Source organism: Sciurus vulgaris (assembly GCF_902686455.1).
Source record: "Sciurus vulgaris genome assembly, chromosome: 1".
Taxonomy (NCBI): Eukaryota; Metazoa; Chordata; class Mammalia; order Rodentia; family Sciuridae; genus Sciurus; species Sciurus vulgaris.
Genome location: NC_136461.1, coordinates 19,764,119 through 19,789,231, shown reverse-complemented (window position 1 = coordinate 19,789,231; position 25,113 = coordinate 19,764,119). Strand labels below are relative to the sequence as shown.

The following is a 25,113-nucleotide window of genomic DNA, read 5'->3' as shown; positions in this document are numbered from 1 at the left end:
CAGGTGGAACGGAGTAGGGTGAGGAGTACTTAGTCTTTGTCATCTGTCCATATTGACATCCTTTCCCCGTCTATCATCAAGTCATCAGTCCAGGTGGCTTGCTACCGGGGCCTCTTCATCTGGACAAGGACTCTTCCTGTTGCCAGCATATGTGTCACACCTGCTTTGTTGGGGGTCATTGCAGAAAACATTCCACACTTTACCCTGTGCCACCCTGAGGCATGAGGAACTCCACTCTTCAAATATTCCTTCTCTTCTCTTCCTGGACACTGTTGGAGTGAACTTCCGTGAGCTTTGCCACCTGGGGTAAGAATAGACTGGTGTCACAAAGAGAATGAACAACCACTCAGTGACTTGAACAGTGCAGTTTTTTTTTGTTTTTTTTTTTTTTGGGGGGGGGGGGGCTGGGGATCGAACCCAGGGCCTTGTGCTTGCAAGGCTGAACAGTGCAGTTTTATTTTTTGTCTTGTAGAATGGTCTAAGGGCCAGTGTTTCAGGTCAGCTGGTGGCTGTTCTCCACATAGGCATCCTAGCTCCCAGGATCCTTCTGTTGATTTGTGTACAGCCTGAATGTTTGAGGCTGGTTCCTGAGGGCTCCAGTTGGGAAGAAAAGTAGAAAGTTCTTGAGCTTCTCTCTCTCTCTCCTCATCCTAGACAATTTCACTTAGTTCTTAGCTTTTCAACCACTGGTAATTTTGAACTCTTCTGAACTTGACATTTCCATTTGGATGTCAATATACCCTCTTAGGACTGGGGTTGCAGCTCAGTGGTAGAGCACTTACCTAGCATGTGTGAGGCACTGGGTTTGATACTCAGCACCACATAATAAGTAAATAAAATAATGGTATTGTGTCCATTTACAACTAAAAATATTTACAAAACAAAACCTCTTAAGCTTGACATATTCAGCCAGGTACATAGTATGAGTAGCTGAAATCCCAGCCACACAGGAGGCTGGGATAGGAGGATTGCAAGTTCTGGGCAATGTAGCAAGACCCTGTCTCAAAATTGAAAGGGCTGGGGTGTAGCTCTATGGTAGAGTACCCCTAACCCTGCTTCAATCCCCAGTAATGCAAAAATAAAAATAAAAATAAAACTTGGTAAGTCCAAAAAATGCCCAGCTCTTCTGCAGTCTTCTCTCCTTCAGTATCGACAGTTCTACTTTTCCAGTTGTTCAGGCCAAAAAGCTTGGTATCATCACCGATTCCTCTCTTTTCCCTCATATCCCACATCTAGTCTGGCAGTAAGTGCTATTGACTCTATTAGCAAAATACCAGGTATCCCTCACTATTTCAACTCTTGGCTTCCAAACTCAGAAACAGATGCAGATAAAAAAATTTGAACTATCTTTCAGTATCTAGGCCCTGTGTTAGAAAGGACTCTACATATTACAAACCCAACACATACCAAAAAAGTAAATAATGAAAGAACGTGTGAGTGCTTCTGTTGCTAAGGATCTGCAGCTCAGCTCTGGCACAGCACAACTGATAAACACCCACTCTAGGACCAGCACCGAGCAGGCTCCAGGGAATGCTTCTAAAATTTCTTGTCCTGTGTCCTGGAAACAAAAGTGGACCATGCTGGTGGCTCATAAAGGTTTACAGATTGTGTTGCTGACAACGTCAGAGACAGACACTGCTTTGGAGTCTGGGGAAGACTGAGGCGAAACAGCTTAGGTAAGAGAAAAGATGAATTAATTGACTTGCCAAGTCCTCCCTTTCTGATAGCACAAACTGAATTATTTTCTCCATCACAAAAATATCATTTCCCAGTAGTGCCCAGGGTCCATTTTCTTGCTTCTCTTCCAGTTCATTAGTATTCCAAACTGGAGGTATTCACAGATTACCTTGGCATTTACAACAGGACCGCATGGCTGCTGAGAGATGTTTTCCAACTGAACAAGTCTTATTACTCATCCGTGTATGTACAAATCTAGAAGGAAAGCGCATGGAGCGAGGCACCAATTCTTTCTACTGGCTTTTAGATGGATATTGAACACTAAAATGTCAGAAAGTTTTGTTTTAAAAATAAGATTTTATTAAATTTAAAAAACAAAAGAAGCCGGGCACAGTGACGCATGCCTGTAATCCCAGCGGCTCTGGAAGTTGAGGCAGGAGAACCATAGGTTCAAGGCCAACCTGGGCAATTTAGCAAAAACCTGTCTCAAAATGAAAAATAAAAAGGGCTGGAGACCCAGGTGTGATGGCACACGCCTGTAATCCCAGCAGCTCAGGAGGCTGAGACAGGAGGATTGCGAGTTCAAAGCCAGCCTCAGCAAAAGTGAGGTACTAAGCAACTCAGTGAGACCCTGCCTCTAAATAAAATATAAAAATAGGACTGGGGATGTGACTCAGTGGTTGAGTGCCCCTGAGTTCAATCCCTGGTACCTCAAAACACAAACAAACTCTGTCAGTTTCAAGCATTTTTATTTTTAGTCCTGGGATTGAACCCAGGCCCTTGCACATACTAAGTATCTGCTCTACCACTGGGTTCACCCCAGCCCTTTTTGATTTTTATTTTGAGGCAGGATATTGCTAAGTTGTCCAGACTGGTCTTTAACTTGTATTCTTCCTGCCTCAGACTCCCAAGTTGCTGGGATTACAGGCCTGCTCCACTCTGCCTGGTCTAGTTTGCTTTATGTTTTTTTAACTTTATTTTATTAATTTATATTTTATGTGGTGCTGAGGATTGAACCCAGGGACTCATACTTGTTAGGCAAGCACTCTACCACTGAGCCAAAACCCCAGCCCCTTGCTTTATTTATTTATTTGGGGGCGGGGGGGGGGGGGTCCAGGGATTGGGCACTTGACCCCTGAGTCACATCCCCAGTCCTACTTTGTATTTTATTTAGAGACAGGGTCTCACTGATTTGCTTAGCACCTTGCTTTTGCTGAGGCTAGCTTTGGACTCACAAACCTCCTGCCTTAGCCTCCCGAGCTTCTGGGATTATGGGCATGCACCACTGTGCCTGGCTGCTTTATTTTTAATGGATAATTTTACATAGTTTGGAGTAATTTACTTTTTGGAGCAAATTTTAAAAATATTTGACATCTTAGCCAGGTTCAGTAGCAAATGCCTGTAAATCCCAGCAACTCAAGAGGCTGAGGCAGGAGGATCAAAAGTTGAAGGCCAGCCTTAGCAACTTAGACCCTGTCTCAAAATAAAGGACTGGGTTGGGGATATAGCTCAGTTGGTAGAGTGCTTGCCTTGCAAGCACAAGGCCCTGGGTTCAAATCCCCAGCACCGCAAAAAAAAAAAAAAAAAAAAAAAAGGATTGGGGTGCAGCTCAGTGGTTAGAGCACCCCTGGGTTCAATTCCTAGTACCCCCCCACCAAAAATTAACATCTTAAGTTTTTATTTTTAACCAAAATACTCAGTGAGACCCTGTCTCTAATCCAAAATATATTCAAATTTTGTGTACTTTGAAAACAATTATACTTTCATGTTATTTTTTTTTTTTTTCCTTTGGTGCTGGGGATTCAACACAGGGCTTCATGCATACTAACTATATTGCTCTAACATTGAGCTATACCCACAGTCCCCCAAACCAGCCCCTTAGTGCTATTTTTTTTTTTTTTTAATGGGGGATGGTGCTGGGACAGAACCTAGGGTCTGTTGCATGCTAAACAAGTGCTCTGCAATTGAGCTACATCCGCAACCCTATTTATTTATTATTTATTATTTGTTTATGTGTCACAGGAGACTTAGGGTCTCACTAAGTTGCTGAGGCTGACCTCAAACTTGCAACCCTCCTGCTCAGTCTCCCAAATATCTGGGATTATAGGTGTGTGCCACCATGCCCAACTTGGGAGTTAATTCTTTTGCCAGGGATTGGCAAACTTTTCTTCTCTTTTTGGTACTGGGGTTTGAACCTGGGGTGCTCTACCACTAAGCTATATTCCCAGCCCTTTCAATTTTTTAGTTTTGAGATAGAGTCTTGGTAAGTTGTTGAGGCTAGCCTCCAACTTGTGATCCTTCTGCCTTAGCCTCCAGAGTCTCTGGGATTATAAGCATGAGCCATTTTATGCTCAGCTGGCGAATTTTTTCTGTAAAGGATCAGATAGTAAATATTTTAGGTTTTGCAGGCTGTTTGGTTCTTTGTGGCAAATATTTTCCATTGCAGGACAAAGGCAGCCATAGGAATATATAAATGAATGAGTATGGCTATGTTCCAATAAAACTTTATTCACAAAAACAGGCAGCAGGTCTGATATGGCCCAGGGCTATAATTTGTCTGTCAACAGCTGCTTTAGATTGTTACTGTCAAGAACACACAAATTATGCAAAATTTCAATTACAATGATATATTAGTGATTTTGCTGAAACCCGTCAAGAAAAATACATTCTTAGTGTCAATGCTCTACAGCCAAAGACTGCCAGAGAAACACCTGCAGTTAAACAAGTTGGATTTATTATGCTTTGTCCTGAGGGAGAATGCACATAGGATATCACAGAAAGTTCCAGAAAACGACTTATTAGCATGTGGGCTTGGATTGAGTGATTTGGGAAAAAAATCAAAGGAAGCACAGGATCGCTCTAGATTTAATTCCAAAAAGCAGGGACAATTCTGTGACCGGCTCTTACTCTTAGGGAGAGGGAGAGTCACATAAGGGCAAAGTGTATGTGGCAGTTCCTTATTTTAGCTAAGGGAGTGGGTGTGTTTGATATTTGTGGGTGGCACAGTGACTATGTTTGTGCTTAGACAAAATATAAAGTGGCCCTTGTCTCATTTTTCATGGTCTCAGAGTAACTTTTTCTGAGATGGGTGTTCTAGAAGATCATTTATGTCTGGTAGCGTGGCTACCTGTGAGTGCCGCTCTTTTTTTCTTTTTTGTTTATAGGGCATACATAATAATTTATTATTAATGTACATACTCTATTCCTCATTTAAATATTTCTGGCCTATCAACAAAACACTCAGACATGAACGATGATCATTAAAGTTAGACATTTTGTAAGATCTTCATTGACTTGGTCCATTCAGGCTGCTGTGACAAAAGCACTATAAACCAGGTAGCTTATAAACAGTAAAAATTTATCTCTCAGAACTTTGGAGGATAGAAATCCAACCTTAAGGTACAAGCAGATTCGGCTTTGGTGAGGGCCCACCTCCTCACAGATGATGGCCAGTCACTGTAACCTCTCAGGGGATGGGGTGAGGTTGTTCCGAGACTGCTTTTATAAGAGTGTTGTCCCTCAAAACCTAATTACCTCCCAAGCGCCCCACATCCTTATTCTTTTTGGTACTAGGGATTGAACCCACTGAACTACATCCCCAGTCCTTTTTTTTTTTTTTTTTGGTACAGGAGATTGAACTCAGAGACACTCAACCCTTGAGTCATATCCCCAGTCCTATTTTGTATTTTATTTAGAGACAGGGCATCAATGAGTTGCTTAGCACCTCGCTTTTGCTGAGGCTGGCTTTGAACTTATGATCCTCCTGCCTCAGCCTCCTGAGCTGCTTGGGATTACAGGCGTGGGCCACAACGCCTGGTTCTCCACCCTTTTTATTTTTTATTTTGAGACAGATTCTTGCTAAGTTGCCCAGGCTGCTGTTGAACCTGAGTAGCTGGGATTACAGACAAGCACCCCTGTGCCCACCTGGTCCCGCTTCTTAATATTATCCCACTGGGAATTAGGCTTTGTCATAAACTTGTTAAATATAGTTGTCACCTTGGCATCCATTTTTAGACTTGATATGAGCTGTTTGAAACCCAGTTGTTCATCATCACCTTTGGCCTACTTAAAATTTGCCCTTCATGTGTGGTTATTTATGATATAGCCCACTTGTTGCTCATTCCATTAATTCAAAACTTGACACATCTGCTGATCACAATAAAACCTACTGACCTAACCACACTCAGTGGTGCACACCTGTAATCCCAGCTACTTGGGAGGCTGAAGCAGGAGGATGACTAGTTTGAGGCTGAACTCAACAACTTAATGAGAACCTGTCTCAAAAAAAAAAAAAAAAAAAAAAAAAGCGCTCTGGACATAGCTCTGTGGTAGAGAACTTGCCTAGCATGTTCTCGGTCCTGGTTTCAATTCCTAATACCACAGGAAAAGGAAAAACAAAAACAAAAAACCTCACTGTTCAAACCCAGGGAAAAAATAGATTCAGATAGTGAGTGATATTCAAGATACCTCCAGAATTCAAGTATTTTTCACACCCCTTTTGCCAATACTCTGGTCAAAGTCATCTTAATTTCTCACCTGGTATGGGGTGCTTGGTATTGTGTCAACTTAATTAAGCTAGAACCTTATTTCCCAGAATGTCCTTTCCTGTGTACTTTGGGGTGATAATTTTTCAAAGGAGACTTGAGCAGGATTTAGAAAGCAGAAGCTAGGCTGTCGCCGTGTTTATACTTGGAAGGCCAGCATAGGGTCAGGTGCAGCTGCCCCTCAGGCGTGTTTTCTCTGATCCACTGGCCCCTTGTTGCTGTAAAGCAGCTGTTGGGCCCACAGCCACTCCAGAACCCCCTGGTGTGACTGTGGGCCCAACTCTGCTTCAGCCTCTCAAATGCCTGGGCTAGGTGTGTGTTAATGAAGGGCAGCAACTTCTCCTGCAGGTCATCATCAAAACTGAGACTTGGAGGACTGGGGATGCAGCTCCTCCTACTGCTGGAATGGGCCAAGCAGCAGGGTCAAGGCCCTGCATGTGCAAAGCTCTGAATTCAGTCCCCAGCACTGCAGTAAATAAATAAAAATAGACTGGAGGCTTGGAGGTGGGGAGAGACTTGGGAGATCTAGTTTGTTCTGGTGGATTCCAGTTCATCTTCATTTGCTCCATTTTGACCTTGCCCTGACCCTTTTCATATCCATTGTTCCTTTCCGGTTACTTGCCCTGTTCGCTTTCAACTCTGCACCAGATGCACAAAAAAGAGCTGTTCATAAATGGTTTAACAGCATCCATAACTGCATTAGGTCAAGTCTCCGTAATAATCCCTTATTCTATATTACTCCTAGGGCTCCTGCTTCTTTACTAGAACCCTGATCAACACATCTGGGTCATGGCAATGGACTACCTGGTTCTGCTGGACAGACAGAGTGATCTTGTTAAAATTTGCCAGACGTGTCTTCCCTCTGCTCAAATCCCTCCAATAGCTTCCCGGATCATTCTAAGTAAATGCCAAAGTCCTTACTCGGACTGTGCCAGACTGAGTACAGATGCCTCCCAATGGAAGGGTCCAGCATCAAAACATCATTGCAGCAAACGTTACTAGCTGCCTCAGCCTCACTGGGAGGCAAGTGCTAGGCTTTGACAGGAACTCCATTAAGCCTGTGAGAGTGGGAACTGCAGCCGCTTCAATGCTCTAGTTTGACCCAGCTGGACCTATGAGGCTCTGGTTTCCCCAGCAACGGCTCAGTGGAATAAGTTAACACAATCCCAAAGTGCAGACTTTTGCTACCTTAGGATTGCAACCCCCAAGAAAGCATTAGCATCCAACCTTTGATTCAGCCTCTACTTCCTAAGGAACACAAGCTGACATTTTGTATCAAAAGCAATCTTCAGGGTATAATTTGGGAGTTGAATTTCTCACCTATGTGAAGGCAATAGGGACCTCATTGCTGATGCTAAGCCGTGTGATAATAGCCCTGGCCTTCAATGGGCCTCCCAACTGTTAAAGGGAAGGGAAGACTCAGTGGAAGGATCCAGTTATAAGGAGCAGAGTTGCAGGGGACTCTAAACACCCAGTTTCAGTAGGTCTCCTATTCCAAGTCAAGGCCCTGGTGGGACCCCAAGGACAGGGACACTGTGGGGGAGACAAGCCTAGACACATCAGGGGGGACAATCCTAAGAATCTTTATCTTACAAACGCTCCTGAGTTTTCCTTGATGGCAGAAGCAGCTGTTCTCTTCTTGTCAGGAAAGAACAGTTTCCTCTTTCCTTGAGACTATGCCATCCTGGGAAGCAAAGGCCTCGTAAGATGGCGTTTGTCCTCCTTCAGACCTGTTCCGCCCTCCCTCGAGAAACTGGGATCAGTTCCTAGCAAATCCTGAAGCGAGGAATTGAAGTCCTGACTTGGGAACAATAAACTACTTCAAAGGAGTGAAAGACCTGGCTGATCGATGTGGGAGTGATTTTTGGGGATTTTAGACATGGCAGGGAGGGGCAGGGGAACTGTCAGGGCAGAAGATAAGACTAGCTAAGGGGAAATGCATTAACAACAGACCATTCTTCAGTGACTCAGGCTTTGATATTCTTGCACGGCTGCCTGGAGCTGGTCTCTAGTAGATAGCTTCCAAAGATGGTCATAATCAAGTCCTTCTCTCTATGTTCATGCCACTCCTTACATCAGAAAATGGAGTCTAGCCAAGAACAGTGGCCCATGTCTGTAATTCCAGCTATTTGGGAGGCTGAGACAGAAGGATCACTAATTCGAGGCCAGCCTGGGCAGCTTAACAAGATCTTGTCTCAAAATTAAAAAACCAAAAAATCTCAGTGGTAGAGTGCCCTTGGGTTCAACTGCCCAGCATGGAGGGGAGTCGGGGGAGGGAGCGTGAGTATCTATTTCCCTCTGTCCTTAATTCTGGACTGGTCTGTGACTTGCCCTAACCAACAGAATGTAGGAGAGGCAACGCTGTCCCAGTTCCAGACTAGCCTTTAAGAAGACTGGCAGCTTCCATTTCCTCCCTCTTGGATGTTAGCCACCATGGAAGAAATCCAATCACACTGAGACACCATACTGCGAGGAAGTGGGAGCTAGCCATGTGGAGACACCATGTTGCGAAAGAGAGATGCATGAGCAGCCCCCAGGTGTTGCATCCATCCCAGCTGAGGTGCCATTTATGGAAGTGAGAAAGACATCTTGGACATTTCAGCTGTTGCAAACACCCAACTGAGCCTCGCCCAGATTGCAGAATTGCAAGAAATAAAAGGCTGTTGTTGTAAGTCTTTAAATTTGGGCCATTTGTTATTCAGCAATAGACTATTAAAATATGGTCTTGATAGTTTGCAAGAATGGTTTCTTAAAGTCTACAATAAATGAAGCCTACAATAAATGAAGTCAAAATGCTAGAGCTTTCATGAGAGTATTTAAGGTGAAGTAAGACAGACCAGGGAGGAGGGAATGTGAAATCCAAGAACCTAGCACCTATGTTCTATTGGAGAGCCCAGAAGATTCTCTTCACTAGGACAATAAGGAGTTCACAGATAAAGGGGACATCAAATCTTTGCATAATCGATGATCTCTGTCTGCAATAGGCTTGGATTAAGTACAAGAGAGGCTGCTATGGAATTAGGGATCTATAAGATCATAGTGTTGGGATTCCAGAATGGCAGAGGTGGCCTCCAAGGCCAGGTGAATATAATTACTATCATTCACAGCAAGGCCAGAGAGGCCACGAGGGTGCTTTGATCAACCTACAGAGACCTGTGGCAGATTCATTATGAGGATGGGATGGATGGACAGCTGACTAGATGATCTTTGATTTTTCTATTTTGAAAAGTCAAGAGCTGGAATGCAGAAGACTGACATAAGCTACCATAGTGGAAATCATACTTGCTCATCCAGATCATAGATCTAAATTCAGAGAACTTAACCTCTTAACTCGGCAGAAACCACACCCTCTTATGGAAACAACTGTGCAATGACAACACAATTACATGTAGTAAATATTCCTCTAATCCCTCCCAAAAGGGATGATCTACTGCCCTGTTCCAGGGTAACTGTGCATTAGAAAAGAATATTCAGAATCTTCAAAGGCTGTGAAAATGTTGGAGTCTGAGCCGATATGGAAACTCGGAGACAAAGAACTATCAGCATTCCCTAGTTAGAACAGGAGATAAAGGAGGCCAGGTGAAGGATGGAATGTAGCCTAAGTCCAGTGAGTCTCATAGAAGAGTTTCTTCTGGCTTCATGACTTGTGAAGTAAATGCTATTATAATAGGAAGAACCAAGCAAGGGCTTCTGAGACTCCCTGTATTAGTCAGTTTCTCCAAAGAAACAGAACTGATAGAATGTATATGCATGCGTGTACACACACACACACACACACACACACACACACGCACATATGTATAGAAAGAAAAAAAGAAAGGTTTATTTTAAGGAATTGGCTCATGCAATTGTGGAGGCTGGCAAGTCCAAAATTTGCAGCATAGGTTGGCAGGCTGGAGACACAGGGAAGAGTTGATGTCGCAGCTCGAGTCCAAAGGCCGTCTGCTGGCAGAATTCCCCCTTCCTTGGGGGAGTCTTTTTTCTTTTAAGGCCTTCAACTGATTGGATGAGGCCCACTCACATTATGGAGGATAACCTCATTTACTCAGAGTCTACTGACTTAAATGTTAATCGCATCTAAAAACACTCTTCTGGGCTGGGGGTGTAGCACAGTGGTGCAATGCTTGCCTAGCACATGGAAGGCCCCGGGTTCCATTCCTAAATAAATAAATTTCCAGCCACATCTAGATTAGTATTTGATCTCATATCTGGGTATGTGGCCTGGCCAAGTTAACACTTGAAATCAACCAGCACACTACTCTACCCCACTTATTTTTACAGTGTTTTTTGTTTTTATACCAGGGATTGAACCCAGAGGCACTTAACCACATCCCCAGCACCGCCACCCCCCACTTATTTTGTCAGTGGAACTTTATTTATTTATTTATATGCGGTGCTGAGAATTGAACCCGGTACCTCACACATGCTAGGCAAGCGCTCTACCACTGAGCCACAACCTGACCACCCCAGTCCTTTTTATATTATTTTATTTTTCTTTTGAGACACAGTCTTGCCAAGTTGTTTAGGGCCTCCCTAAGTTTCTGAGGCTGGCTTTGAACTTGCAATCCTCTTGTCTCACTGGGATTACAGGCGTGAGCCACCATGCCTGGCTGCAGTGTTATTTCTAATGTAATATTTACCTGTGGTTTGTTCCCCATCACATACCCATTCAATTCACTTGTCTGTCCTTTGTGAAAATGAGTGGATCATGGTGGATGATGGATGGGCAACTGTAAATGTAAGCAAGTGGGAGCCTCGGTCATCAGAGCTGCTTTACTGGATGTGGTATCTTTACTGGGACATGTCAGTACATGCTTAAGTGCTGTGTGTCAGTATTGGTTTGGTGAAGGCTTTTTTTTCTTTTCTTTTTTTAAAATTTATTTTTATTGTAAACAAATGGGATACATGTTGTTTCTGATTGTACATGGAGTAACAGCATACCATTTGCATAATCATACATTTACAAGGCTTTTTTTTTCGACATGCATAAGAAGAGATGACCAGCCAGTGCACTTGTAATCCCAACAGTTTGGGAGGCTGAGGTAGGAGGATCACAAGTTCAAAGCCAGATTCAGCAACTTAGCAAGGTCCTAAGCACCTTAGTGAGATGCTCTCTGAAAATAAAAAATAAAAGGGCTGGGGAAGTGGCTCAGGGTTAAGGGCTCCTGGGTTCAATCACCACTCCCCAAAAAAAGAGATGACCAAAGGCAGTTTGCTTTTTTTTTTATATCACACTCTTGCATCAATAGCACCTTTACTCTCTCCCCTCAAGGCATTACTAACGTTCCAGCTCTCTGTTACAATGTGGTCTTCAGAGACCTTGATCTCCGTGACAGTCCACGGGACGACATGTTGATCCACTATACTGATGACATCATGCTGCTTGCACATAAACAGGAAATGGTAAGCAAGATGTTTGCAAGAGTGGAAGATAAATTACACGAAGATTCATGGTCCTGACACATTGGAAACATTTTTAGGAGTTCAGTGGTTTGGGGTAAGCCAACTATGAGTTCTCTTACATTATATATTCTCCACTTGGAAAGGTCACAGTGTTTGGTGGGTCTCTTTAGCAACTCTATTTATTTATTCCTTTTGCAGTATCTTTTTGGTCTCATACATGCAACATGAGTACTCTACCACTGAGCTATATCCCCAGCAGTGGGTCTCTTTAGATCTTAGAGGTAGAATTTATACATGTAGAAATATTTCTTCAGTCTTTTTTTTTCCCCCCCTTTGGTAAGGCAAATTGAGCCCAGAGGCATCTTGCCACTGAGCTACATCCCCGTCCTTTTTATTTTGAGACAGTGTCTCACTAAGTTGCCAAGGCCAGCTTCAAACTTGCGATGCTCCTGCTTTAACTTCCCAAATGGCTGGGATTACAGGCATGCGCCACTGCACCTGGCATCCTCCAGGCCTTTATTGGGTGGCCTGGAAGGCTGCCAATTTTGAGTGGTGCCCAGAGCAAGAGAGGGCTGCCCAGCAGGTTCAGGCCACAAAACAAGTTGTGCTACCACTTGGGATTATAGGATCCCACTGCTGCTGGAGGTATCTGTGAGGAGTAGAGTCTCTGAAAGTCCAATAGGAGAGTTGCAGCGAAGACTCCTAAGATTCTGGAATTAGGCCATGCTCATCATGGTCCATTTGGACAAAAAGGTCCTGATGTACCACTGGGCCCCAGTAGTGACTAAACATCTGACTGTTGGATGCCAAGTAGCTGGTTACACATACTAAACTAGATTCTGTGTGTGGGGGTGCAGGGTGTGGGTGCAGGGTGTGGGGTGCTGGGGAAACAAACCCAGGGCCTGGCACACACTAGGCCAGCACTCTACCACTGAGCTATACCCCAACCCTTAATTAACATCCTAGATATTATCAGAAGGGTACAACAATCACAATCCAATACACAATGGAAGTTGTACATTCATCGTTGGACAAACGGGGTCCAAAAGGCATGAGGGAATCAAGTGAACAGGGGTCTTAGACTTCTAAGGCACCTGTTGATCTGACACCACACCTTTAACAACAGAGGTAAGGAGTCGAACCCAATTCACAGGTAAATCAATATAATATTTTGGCACCGGTTGGAAACGGACTACTCTATTACAGCTCCAGTGGGCCTGAAGGACAGAGGTGAATCCCCCTGGGGGTAGAACTATAAGCAGTATACTTTGTCATCCCCTGTGTATGGAGAGAGAGGTGGACTGAGTACAGACATACACAGATTCAAATAGCTTGGCTAATAGGTCAAGGACATGGTGATAGCAAGATTAGAAGATTAAAGAGAAGCAGCTCTGGGTAAGGGACATATGGATGGACCTATAGGAATGGGCACAAGGCCTGTAGATCTCTGTGTCTCACACTAACACTGACCCAGAGATCATGTGCAGAGGAGGTTCTGTAGCCAGATGGTCAGGCTGTCCCAACCTGTGGATGTCAGCCAGACTCTAAACTTCGCCTCCCTATTGCTTTGCAATAGACCTAATAAAGAGTATCCATGGTGGCAGCAAGGGGGGCTATGAACGGGCCCAACGACCTGGGCTCCCTCTCATCAAGGCTGATCTAGCAATTGCCAACAAATAGTCAACATGCCAGGAGGAGGCAGCAACAGGCAACCGTTGCTCAAAGAGAGCAGCCAGCCACCTGGTGGTAGGTCAATTCTTTCAGACCCCTTTCACTTTGGAGAAGGCAATGATTCATCCCTACTGGAACTGCTGTTTTCCAAATATGGGTTGCACTGCTTACCCACGGTGCTTCCACAAGCATCACCATCCAAAGCTTTAAAGAATGCTCCATCTATTACCCAGGGAAAGGCAAAAAGAATGTTTGATGATGGCCACATGAGCATGGGCTTCCCTGTTCTTACCGTATGCCCATCACCCAGAAGCAACCAGTCTGAGAGGACAATGGAATGGAAGGACTTCATTTCCAAAGCTTTATTGGGATTATAAACAGTATCTGGTACATCACAAGACCACTAGGGGATTGGAAAGAGCTCATATACAAAGGGCATTTTGCACAGGGCCTGGCATACAGCAAGTGTTTAATCAATGGTAGGTATTAGTATTAATTGGATTGGATTGGATTGTAAAAGGCCTCTCTACCCCAAGGGAAGCTGGTGGCCAAGTTCACTAAGCCCAGTAGGGCCGTGGCTCCCACTGTGGCGTGACATGCTTTGAATAGTCTTGGCTATGCTGGAAGTCCCTGGCTTGAATTACAGCGTTCTGCCAGCAGGCAGTGCGCAGATGCTGCCACCGAGCAGAGCTGGAAGACAGGAGACCAGAAAACTCTGCAGAGCGCAGGAAATGGAAACTCTGACAGGGATTGGCTGCCTGGGGCGGGGTGGAGGGGATCCAAATGTGATTATAAAAAACCAGTCTTAAGCCAGAGAGCGGCTTCCTCACTGCTGTGCCCCTCTATCAGCAGGCTCCAGGCAGGAAGACAGCTCCTCATGTCTCCTCCAAGGTAAACCCAGCCGTTACAAAGTGTGGGTGTTGACATAACACCCACAGCCACATTGCCCGCTGTGAGCTCCGTGCCCTATGAGCCAGGATGACCACTAGTGAGGCAGCACCCTTGGGTCCGTTTAGTGCCCTGGCCTGGGACTAGGCTGAAGAGGCTTTTAGAGAAATGGAATACAAAACTCCAAGAAGCATGAGACCTAGCTTATAGGTGTCACAACAGTTCTCTGTGGCCTCAATCCTGTCACTTCACTTCTCCTTAGTTACTTCCTCTGTGAGATGGAGATTAAGCTACTTAGATTCCAAGAGGTCTGGATGATTTTTGAAACTCCTTTATTATAGGATCTAATATGACAGAGTTTATCTTTGAGGACAGATGAAACCATTTGGAGGGGTTGCTGAAAGTGTGAGTCATGGACATCAGTCAATTGTGGGTTTAAATCCTGACTCAACCACTTTCTGTCTGTTCAGCCTTGGGAATATTACTTAGCCTCTCTGAATCTGTTTCCTTACATATAACATATGGTTTATAACAATGGTACCTACTTTATGGGGTTGTTATAAGTGACCTTGTGCCATAAAGTGCTAAGTGTTCCATCTATGGAAGGTTTTTCTTTTTTCTTTTTTTAATATTTTTATTAGTTGTTGAGAACCTTTATTTATTTATTTGTATGCAGTGCTGAGAAGTGAACCCAGTGCCTCACACATGCTAGGCAAGCACTCTACCACTGAGCCACAACCCCAGCTCAGTTTTTCTTTTTTTATTCAAAGAATTAGCACTGAGGGGGCAAAGATCATATTTGAAGTGAGTTGAGGGGCATATGTACTTTCCTATTTTGTGGTATAATGGAAAGAGCATAGGTTTTTAGTTTTTGTTTTGTTTTGTGGTGCTGGGATTATATCCAGGGCCTCATAAGCGCTCAACCAACTGAGTTACATCTCCAGCTTGAATTCTCAGTCTTGAATATGTATCTGGGCTATCTGATTTGCTGTGTGACCCTAGGAAAGCTCCTTTAATCTTCTGTTCCTACTTTCTGAAAAAAAGAAATTAATGTGAGGCCAATGTGTGGGTTCCTGTAGATATCCAAAGCATTGTAAGAATTAGTTTATTTGGGCTGGGGGGGGGGGGGTAGCTTGGTGGTAGAAATGTGCTTAGAACACTCCAGGTCCCAGGTTCAATTCTCAGCTTCAAAAAAATTAATTAATTAACTTTTAAAAAATACATTGTAAAACAAATTCTATATGTCAGGCATTGTTTTAACTGGTAAGGATGCAATATCCAACAGTTTCTAAATTCATAGCCATCTTCTGAAATAGGCTCAATTAATATTCCAATTTTAGGGAAAACTTGAGGCCCAGAGAAGGAAAGTACCCCATTATTCTGCCCAAGGTCTTCAACCTGTGATCACAAGCCAAGAAAAAACATAGTAATGGTACTAACCAAAATCTATGGAGCGCAGTTACCATGTGCCAGGCACCGGTACCACTGAAGTCTCACAACCACCAGGTGGGGCAGAACATCTCTGCCACGGGTGCTGAGAGGACATGGAATTCCCGCGACTCCTGAAAGGAGTCCTGGGCTCAGCCCGCCGTACCTCGCTTTCCCCCACCACCAACCCACCGACTCATCCTAAAGCCGAAAGGGAAACAATCCAGCTGATGAGGCTCTAATAAGGGCCCAGGGGAGACTCTTCCTCCATTCCGGGGTTCCGCGACAGAGCTTGCACGCGGAGCGCCACCGTGCGGCAGAAGGCGGTATCGCTCTTGTGATACCTGATCCTTCACCTGTGTGGTGTGGAGGCAGGTAAGGATCCTGGGAGATGAGAGGATGTCGTAAGAGCTCAGGATCCTTGCTTTAGAGACCCGAACCTGCTTCTGCACTAGTGAAGATTTAACAACCAATAGTGCAGGCTTGCTATCGCCAGGGTCTAGGGTTCAAATCCCTGCTTTTGGCAATTCCTCCGTGCTACTGAAACTTATTCGATGCCCATTTTGTGCCAGGTACGTTGCCTCAAAAAAGCTCCTTCCCCTCTGTGAGACACTGGGGGAAAAAATTGGAGGGACTGGCCCCCCACCTCTGGGAGTGTTTCAGAGCATCAGACACAAAGTAGGGGACCCCTCACACACTCTGCATTGTCTGCTGTGCTGTAGGCAGGAGAAAACTCAGAAATGGCTGTTCAGGGTTCTGGACTGCAAGGCCTGCATGGAAGAGGTGGGTCTGCAGGGTAGGGAGCTTCAGTAGGTGAGGGGGTTCCTGGGACGGGTTCTTCCTCAGGACTGTCCCTTCAACAGGGCTCATGACTGGGATTCCTGGGCACAGGCATCACAGCCAGCTCTGTGATGCCTGCTGCTGAATGGGGCATCCACCCACTCATGGCCACCCTGCAGAGTAGGGTGGAAGAACAGAGAGGGCCAAGTGATCCTCTTTGCTGTTCTGAGCCCTTTTCACAGCCTACCTCAGCTCTGTGGGGTGGGTAACCTTATATTTCTATCATAAGAAATGGAGAAACTGTAGAACTGAGGAAATAAGTAATTTACTGAAGTTTGCCCAGCTAGTTTAGAACTAGAGGCAGGATTCAAATCCAGTGGGTATGAAGCCAGAAGCCCTGCTATTAGCCTCTCAGGTGCCCTGCAGACACTTTGGCCAAATCACAACAAGCCTCAGCTCCCTTATTTTGTGAATAGGGATGATCATCCGCTGTTTAACGTTGGGTGAATCTGCTCAACGTCAGAAAATGATAGTGGAAAACAAACATGGTGAGCACCCAGAAGCAACTCCACACCAGCTCTGGTCTTCTTTGCACCATAAAGCACCAAAAAGGGGGTAGATACAGAGCTCAGAGGGACTCATCTAAAAAAAAAAATTTTTTTTTCTTTCTCTCTTTCTTCCAAAATCCTGGAGAAAACCCACAACTAACAAACCCCCCTTTCACCTTTCTCTTTCTCTCTCTCTCTCTCTCTCTCTCTCTCTCTCTCTCTCTCTCTCTCTCTCTCTGTTTTTTATTTGTTCGTTTGCTTTTTGAGACAGGGTCTTGCTGTATTGCAAGGCTGGCCTCCTTCCTGCCTCAGCCTTCTGAACAGCTGTGACTACAGATGCACAGCATCATGCCCAGCCCATTTGACCTTTCTGATGCCTCCCTCCTCTCTCGATTCTGGACAGAAAAAACCCAAAGAATCAGCCCCAAAGAAGAGGGTTCTTAGAGGGAGCAGGCAGGGAGACAGAGAAGGGCCATGCCCCTTCAGTGGGAGGTGAAATGTGTGGGCAAGGCTAGGGACCTTTCAGTGTTACAAGATGGTGTCCTCTCCCATGTTACACAGCTGTGACAGGTTGAAATGATGCCTTACTGTGAATCCCCAGCTCCACACAGGGAGGTCTCCACAGAGTTGGCTTTTGTTGACATTATTAAAAACATAGCATTTTTACTGCAAACATAAAGAGAGGGAACCATTATTTTTGTCTTTTTTTATCTCTGACACACATCTTTGACTTGGGATGGTAACTCAAGGGAAAAAGGATTCACTTTGCCAAAGTCCCATCCGCTCTCAGGGCCTCTGCTTCTCCATCTGGAAGTCAGAGGGCTGGACTTGACCAACGGTTTCCAGATATTTGTATTCTCTGGCCTGGTGCTTGAGCCCCAGTGTCTTTGTTTTATAGGGCTGGTAGCAGCAGTGGCCTCATGGGCTACTCCACCTTAAAAAACAAGGGGGAAGAGGCCCAGGATGAGGACTAGCCAGAAGCTCCCAGGAATTCCCTCCTTCCTCCTTGCCCTCCCTCTTCCAGTTGGAATCCAGAACTTCCTCTGTCACTCTCTCCAATGACCTACATGAGAAAATAGAATAAACTTCTCTCAGAAAACACTTTGTCCTGTGAATCACCCTTGCAATGAGAAGCCCAATAAGACCTGGCTCTGGCCTGCTTCATCCGCACCCCCCACCCCCACCCTCATTTTCCCAGGTCAACCACAGCTCCCGGAACAAAACCAGTTGATTTTGTTTCCCTAGTAGCACAGGCTGTTCTCTGCCTGGAATGTCCCTCTGAAGCTCACCTGCCTGAAAAACTCCCTTTTGTCCTTCTGAACCCAGCTCAGACATCCCCTCCCCTGAAGCTCCTTCCCAGCTGGGCCTCTTGCTACCCTGTCAGAGCAAGGAATGCCCAGGCTTGATTTCATGGAGTGCTGGGGGAAGCAGGGCAGGTTGTTCTCTCCGGTTAGGACTCCATTCTCTGAAGAAGCACTAGAGTTACTCTCTCAGATGGAGCCTTGCCCTGGGGAAAGGGTGTAAAGTGGCTTTTTTGAGGGGTTGACAAAAGCCTCTCTTTCATCATTGAACTCTGGGGATAGGGTAGACAGTGTGCATATGGAGCCCACAGCAACCTGAACACTGCTGGGGAGATTTAAAGCTTGGGTATCCTGTTCAGGGGAACCCTGGTGCCCAGGCCAAGGCAGGGGAAGGGCAAAGAAACCTGGGAGATCAAAATGGCCACAAAGGTAGAGTCAGTCCCAGCACTAAGGAGAATCATGGCTCTTTCTGGCTCAATGCAGGTCTGGTTTGCTCAGGAGACCTGCACTCCCGGCAGGTGGCTGTCTGTGAACCACAGAGGCTGGTCACAAAGGAGCTATAAGAGGCCTGGAATACCTCAGTGGAGGGAACCAGTGAGGAGGAACTCCAAGCCAGGTGCCCTCAGGCCTCCCATAACCCAGTCCCTCTTCTGATCCAGGAATTCTTCATCCCACTCTGCTTGCTCCTGTCCCCGGTTTCAATGCCGCCTCTGCAGATGGCAATTGTTTGCCTCAGCTGGCTTGCCCCAGGCCCCTAGAGAAGCATCGTTTGTGGCAGACATGCAGAGGCACAGGGGCACTGCATGGAAATGGCTTAGCATGGTGCCTGGCACGCAGCGAGCACTTATTAAACGTCAGTGATTAAGGACCTGCATGAAACAAAGACCAAATAGCCAAAGGACAACCAGGAATTAGACAATCTAACTTTGAAGCTAGGGTTTGCTCTCTGGAGCTCACAGTCTTTGTTCTTCCTTTCTCCCAAAGGTGAACACCAAATTAGGGCTCCTTCCTCCAAGATTGTCTCCCTCTACTTATTCCCTTGGACAGCATCCAGGCCAGAAAGAGATGGGACAACTCTGCCTCCATAATTCTGGATCCCAGGCCTCAGTAGTCCTCTGGCTAAAGGACACTGAAAATGACCAGTCCTTTAAGGGGAGCTTAAAGGACTCCACCCACCCCCAGGATCCCTTGGGGCCTGTGCAGAGTAACTGCCTTCATTCCACAGGCATTTACTAGACACTCCATCTGCGCCAGGCACTGTGCCAGCTGCTAAGGACACCTAGTGAAAGAGATCCAGTCCCTACCTGCTTAGAGTTTGCATTTCGTCCATGACTCCTCTTCTCCATCCCTGTCACCACCTCCTCACCCCCCTCTCTTTTCATCTACGCTGTCCCTTGTCAGCTTTCACAGGCCACAATCATTCTGTCCACCAAGCATGAGGCAGCATGGTGAACATACCAGAACTAAGTAACACAGCAGGTCCAAAGATGCTCAGCACACTTTTAGACTCCTCCCTGGCAGCAGCCCTAGAGAGACACACAGTTAGTCCTGGCCCAGTCACAGAGTTGGGTTGCCTTTGTCAAGTTCCTTGCTCTCTTGAATCCAGGCTTCCTTGTCTTTAAAGCCAGGGGGTAGAATACCATCATCTGCAGCTTCCTGCTCAGAAACATCTGCTGAGCATGAAGCACGCACGTCTGCATTGCCTCAGCCCTCTCGGTTCCTGGCCCTCTCAGTGTGGATTTTATTTTTGGAAGCGGCCAAAAGCCACCTTGCAGTGCCAACTTCGGTGACTAAAGTGGGTGATGGTGCTGAGAGATGCCATGTTTGGTCACAAATGGCAAGGACTAGAAATTAGCAGGAGAGCTCCTCCCTCTGGGACCATACCTGAAGATGAATCCAAAAATAGATCTTAGGGACTGGAGTGTAGCTCAGAGGTAGAGTGCATGCTTCCCATGTGTGGCACTGGGTTTGAGCCCCAGTGCCAAATAAAACAGACTCCACTTCTGATTGCCTTGCTGTAAGACAACATTGAGGTTCTTTGTACTCATTGATCTCTCTCAGTCTGTCTCTTGGTCTATAAAATGGGGGACAGGAGTTTGTCTCTCATCTAGAATGTCTTTCCCAAATTCTTAATTTAGAGGTATGTCCTTTTCTTTCTTTTCTGTGTTTTTTATTTGGGGATGGGATCTTGTTCCCAGGCTGGAACTCAAGCCTCAATCTTGCTGCCTCTACCTCCTGAATAGCTGGGACTGTAGGCAGACACCACATCACCTGGTGAAAGGTGCCTAGATCTTTAATAAAAAAAATCTTTTTTATCTAGCACACACCTGTAATCCCAGCAAACTCTGGAAGCTGAGGCAGGAGGATTGCAAGTTCAAGGCCAGGCTCAGCAACGTAGCAAGGCCCTAAGCCACTTAGCGAGAACCTGTCTCAAAAAATAAAAAAGCAAAAGAATTTGGAATGCAGCTCAGTGGTAAAGCACCCCTGGATCCAATCCCCAGTACCAAAAAAATCTCTTTATCTAGAGAGTTCCCTTATCATTTAAAGGCCTTACAGTTCCCCATACCCTTGAAATTCTACTGCCTTCTAGGGCTCCCACAATTTCACGGTGCTATGCGTTTATGTGACCACCAGGTGGCAGTCCAGTCCCAGGCTGGGCTCTTCATCACCCCTCATTATCCTTGAGCAGCTCCACATTTACAAACCGTCCTCCCTGGGGCAGGCTCCACCTGGGGCTGAAATGAATAGCCTGGGCCCCTGCTCTGCAGCAGGAGATCCTGCAGCTCAGGAGTGCTCCATCCTCAGGATCCCTGCAGAGCTTGCCCCTCCTCTCCCTTCCAGGCCCTAAGTCCTACAATTCAGGAATCTCTAAAGTTCTTAGCATGGCATTTAGGATTCTCTACGATTAGGTCTCATTTCCAGGCCCCACAGCCTGTGATCCAAGACTGAGTCAGAGGGATTTAAAGGAAATGAGAGAAGCACTCCACACACATATTTCTTCTTGGCTGGGCAGCAGAGGGTGATGCTAGGAACAGGGCGTCCCAAGGCCCAGCCTGGAAAGGGGCCTGGGCCGGCAGAGGACCTGGGCCAGCAGCAGCTGGAGGTGCTGAAGCAGAGGAGGCCTGCGATTTCCTGTGAAGAACTGAGGAACCACTTCCTTTAAGCAGATGGCTGGGGGGAGGGGCGGAAGATTAGGGGGAGAGAAAAGGGGTGCCAGGAAGGACCTATGAAGAGATGCGGAAGGAGAAGCTTTCTCTTTCCTTTCCCTCTGTCATCTTCACAGAGCAGACAATTAAGACAGGCAGGATCAAGCGGGTGAAGCCATGTGCTATGAAACCAGAAAAGAGGGCAGGCAACAGGTTCATCTAAAGATCAGAAAAGAAATGGAGCCTTGGTTACGCCCAAAAGCAAGCCCCAAGGGTTGTGGGTATAGCTTAGTGGTAGAGCACTTGCCTAGCAAGGAGGAGGCCCTAGATTTAATACCCAGAAATGGAGGGGGGAAGGGGAAAAACAAGCCCATGTACCTAGCCCTAAGTACCCAGGCTTAAAACCCAAGCCCAGAACCCAGCCCCCAGTTTCAAGTTCCCAGTGGAGGACTGAATGCCCAGTCAGAGGCTGGCAGGGGCCCAGTGGTTCTTTATCTATATGAGCAAATGGCCCCATAGGACAGCTTGTCCCCAATCATTCTCCCAGCATGTATTTACTGGACTGACTCTTTCCCTGTAGCCAACACCAAGGGAAATGCCAGTCCAGCCATGCAAATAATCACAAAACCCAAACTGGGGTAATTTTACTGTTTTTGTTCTATCCACACACAATGGCTTGTCCAGGTTTTTGTCCAGCCTCCACAGACCCAAGCTCCACATAATGGAGAACCAGATCCTCCCAATAGGGTCAGAAGTGGGAGGATCAGAGACAGGGAAGCTTTCTGAAACCAACCCCAGACAGAGAAGTAGGAGCTTGCTATGGAGCCTGTCACCCCTTAGCACCGCTGCACGACTCTAAGCAAGTCCATGGCTGTCTCACTAGTGGACAGCCCTTGCCTGCCTCTCTCAGCAGGCAGGTGTGCGGAGGAGGAGGAAGTCTTAGTGGTGGGCAGGAATATCTGCCAGGGCTGCTCAGTTACAGGTCACAGCAGGATGGGGCAAGTGGCAGTGGTAGTGGTAGTGATGTCTCGGTGGATGTGAGGGAATGGCTACTGGCGCCCCAGATGGTGACCATGAATTCTTTTGTTTTGTTTTGGTGCTGGGGATTGAACCCAGGGGTATTTTACTACTGAGCTACATCCCAGCCCTATTTATTTATTTGTTTGTTTGTTTATATATTTATAGACACATTCTCATTCAGTTACCCAGGCTGGCCCTGAACTTGAGATCCTCCTGCCTCAGCCTCTGGAGTTGCTGGAATTACAGATGTGATCATGAATTCTTTTTTAAGATCATAATCTTTTCTTTTTAGTTTGGGGATTGAACCTAAGGGCACTAACCACAGAGCCACATCCCCAGACCTTTTTATTTTTTATTTTGAGACAAGGTCTCACCAGGTTGCTTATAGCTTGCTAAATTGCCGAGACTGGCTTTGAACTTGAGATCCTCCTGCCTCAACCTCCTGAGCCACTGGGATTACAGGCCTGCACCACCCCACCCAGCTGTGATCGTGAATTCTTAACAAACAGTAGGGCTCACCTCCCAGCACCCATAGCTCCCACGAACATAGCATGGTTCAGCTGACTCAAGTGCTGACCTACAGAAGGGACAGAGTCTTCATTCAGTCAAGATTACATACTCAATCTCTTGGAAACGACAAACCCAAGCCATTCCTTTCTCAATCTTCCTTCAAGAATGCAGGGGCCAAGGACAGATGCCTTCCCCTAAGCACCCCCCCACCCCTGATTTTTAAATGATAGTTCCTTCTTTACTCTTTGGTTCCCATTCAAATGTCACTGCCTCAGAGACGTCCTCCCTGACTACCTACTTTAAAGCAGCCCCCTTATTTCTCACTATGCAGTGTTTCCCAAACATCTGTACCTGGAATCACCTGTGAGTGATCAAAAACTACTGATACTTGTGTCTTGCCCATAAAGATTGTAATCTATGCAAGTTCAAGGCCAGCTTCAACAACTTAGTGAGACCCTGTCTCAAAATAAAAAAATAAAAGGACTGCGGATGTAACTCAGTGGTAAAGCGCCCTGGGTTCAATCCCCAGTACCAAAAGAAAAGATTGTGATCTAACTGATCTTGGGTGCAGCCCCAGCTTTGAAATTCAATTTAAATTAAATTTAAATTTAAAAAGCTCCAGGTGATTCTAATGTCAGACAGGTGCAGAAACCACAGCTTTGGCATATTACCTGGTTTTAGTATGAGGGTAGAAAAGAAATAGGAGTCCTTGTCAGAGTCTGTCTCTTGGCAAGTTCAATACAAATAATGGTCAAGCATCAAGTGAAGGTTTTATGGAGAAATGCTTCTAATTTGTGCACTTCTAGTTTGTCACTGGAACATTCTATTCGAATCATTATCTGATTTTCTGTTAGGCTACAATGGAGAACTAAATATTTACTAAGTGCATTTTCATACACGCGTTTGAAAGAAAGTGGGGCTGTGTTCTAATATTTCATTATATATGAATAAAGTGTTTCTCTACAAGAGAGAGAGAAGAAAGAAGCCTTGATACTCCAAGAAGCAGACCTGAGCACCCAGTCCCAAGTACCCAAGTCCAAGTTCCCGGTCTCAGAATCCAGCTCCAAGCATCCAGATGCAAGGTTTTACATATATTGACTTGTTTAACCCTTACAACTTCCCTCTTGGGCATTCTTAGGATCCCCATTTTACAGATGAAGAAATCAAGGGACAGAGAAGTTACACAACTTCCTTAAGGCAAACTGCTAGCCAGTGATAAGGCCAAGACTTGATCCCAGAGGGTCTGCTTCTTTAGCACAGGGCCTAGCAACAACTGCAGACTCTATAAATAACTGTCCAACGAATGGATGCTTAATATTAACTTCCCTGTACTTCACCCACCTGGCTCATTCAATTCATGAACGAACCAGCCAGCCTGTAGATTGTATCCTCTAATTACTTATTGCATTTGTTTGAACAAACAATGTCTCTCCACCCATCCTTACTACCCTCAGGCCTGGAGGGCACCTACAAGGTCCTCCTAATAGGTCCTCCAGTGTTCACTCTTGCTCCCCTGTGCTTACTCTTGTCTATTTTCCACACAGAACTAGGAAGATCTTAAAACACAAACTACCCAATGACTGCCCATCACACTTAGCATAAAATCTTACTTCCTTACAATGACCTTCAAGATTTTGAACGATCTCTCTCAAATCTCCAGAGCTTCATCTCACCTTGGTTCCTTTTCCTTAACTCTTTTATTGGCCTCTTTTTCTTTCCCAGAGTCCTCTGAGGGCCCGCCTACCTCAATGCCACTGCATAAGCTCCTCCCCCTGCGTGGAACAGTTGATGCTTCAGGAATCAGCTCAATGTAACTTCTCCGGGGACCTGAGCCCCAGTCTAAATTACACACCCCATTATTGTAGCAGTCTACCTCACCTTCCTAGAATTGATCATGATTGTAATAAAAAAAAAAAAAAATTGGTGTAAGCATTTGTTACCCCTCAGGCTTCCTGGCATTCAGACTATGAGCACCTGAAGAACACAAGAACACAAGACTCCTATGTATCACCAGCACTTAGCACGGCTCACAGGAGCCCCCCACCCCCAATAACTTTGAGTGGATGGACACATAAATGGACGAATGGTTAGGTGAGAAGTAATTGGGTTACTATTATATATATATATATTATATATATATATATATATATATATATATATATTTTTTTTTTTTTGTACTGGGGATTGAACCTGGAGA

At 45.6% G+C, this 25,113-nt stretch overlaps 2 long non-coding RNA genes across 2 annotated transcripts; both read left to right on the top strand.

Moving 5' to 3' along the window:
• The first annotated feature begins 1,498 nt into the window (after positions 1–1,498).
• On the top strand, positions 1,499–24,809 carry LOC306646727. Its single transcript, XR_013759948.1, has 3 exons — positions 1,499–1,676; positions 11,494–11,624; positions 24,639–24,809. It is a non-coding gene; the product is annotated as an uncharacterized lncRNA (long non-coding RNA).
• On the top strand, positions 14,198–17,357 carry LOC306646735. Its single transcript, XR_013759952.1, has 2 exons — positions 14,198–15,986; positions 17,211–17,357. It is a non-coding gene; the product is annotated as an uncharacterized lncRNA (long non-coding RNA).
• Positions 24,810–25,113: the final 304 nt, after the last annotated feature.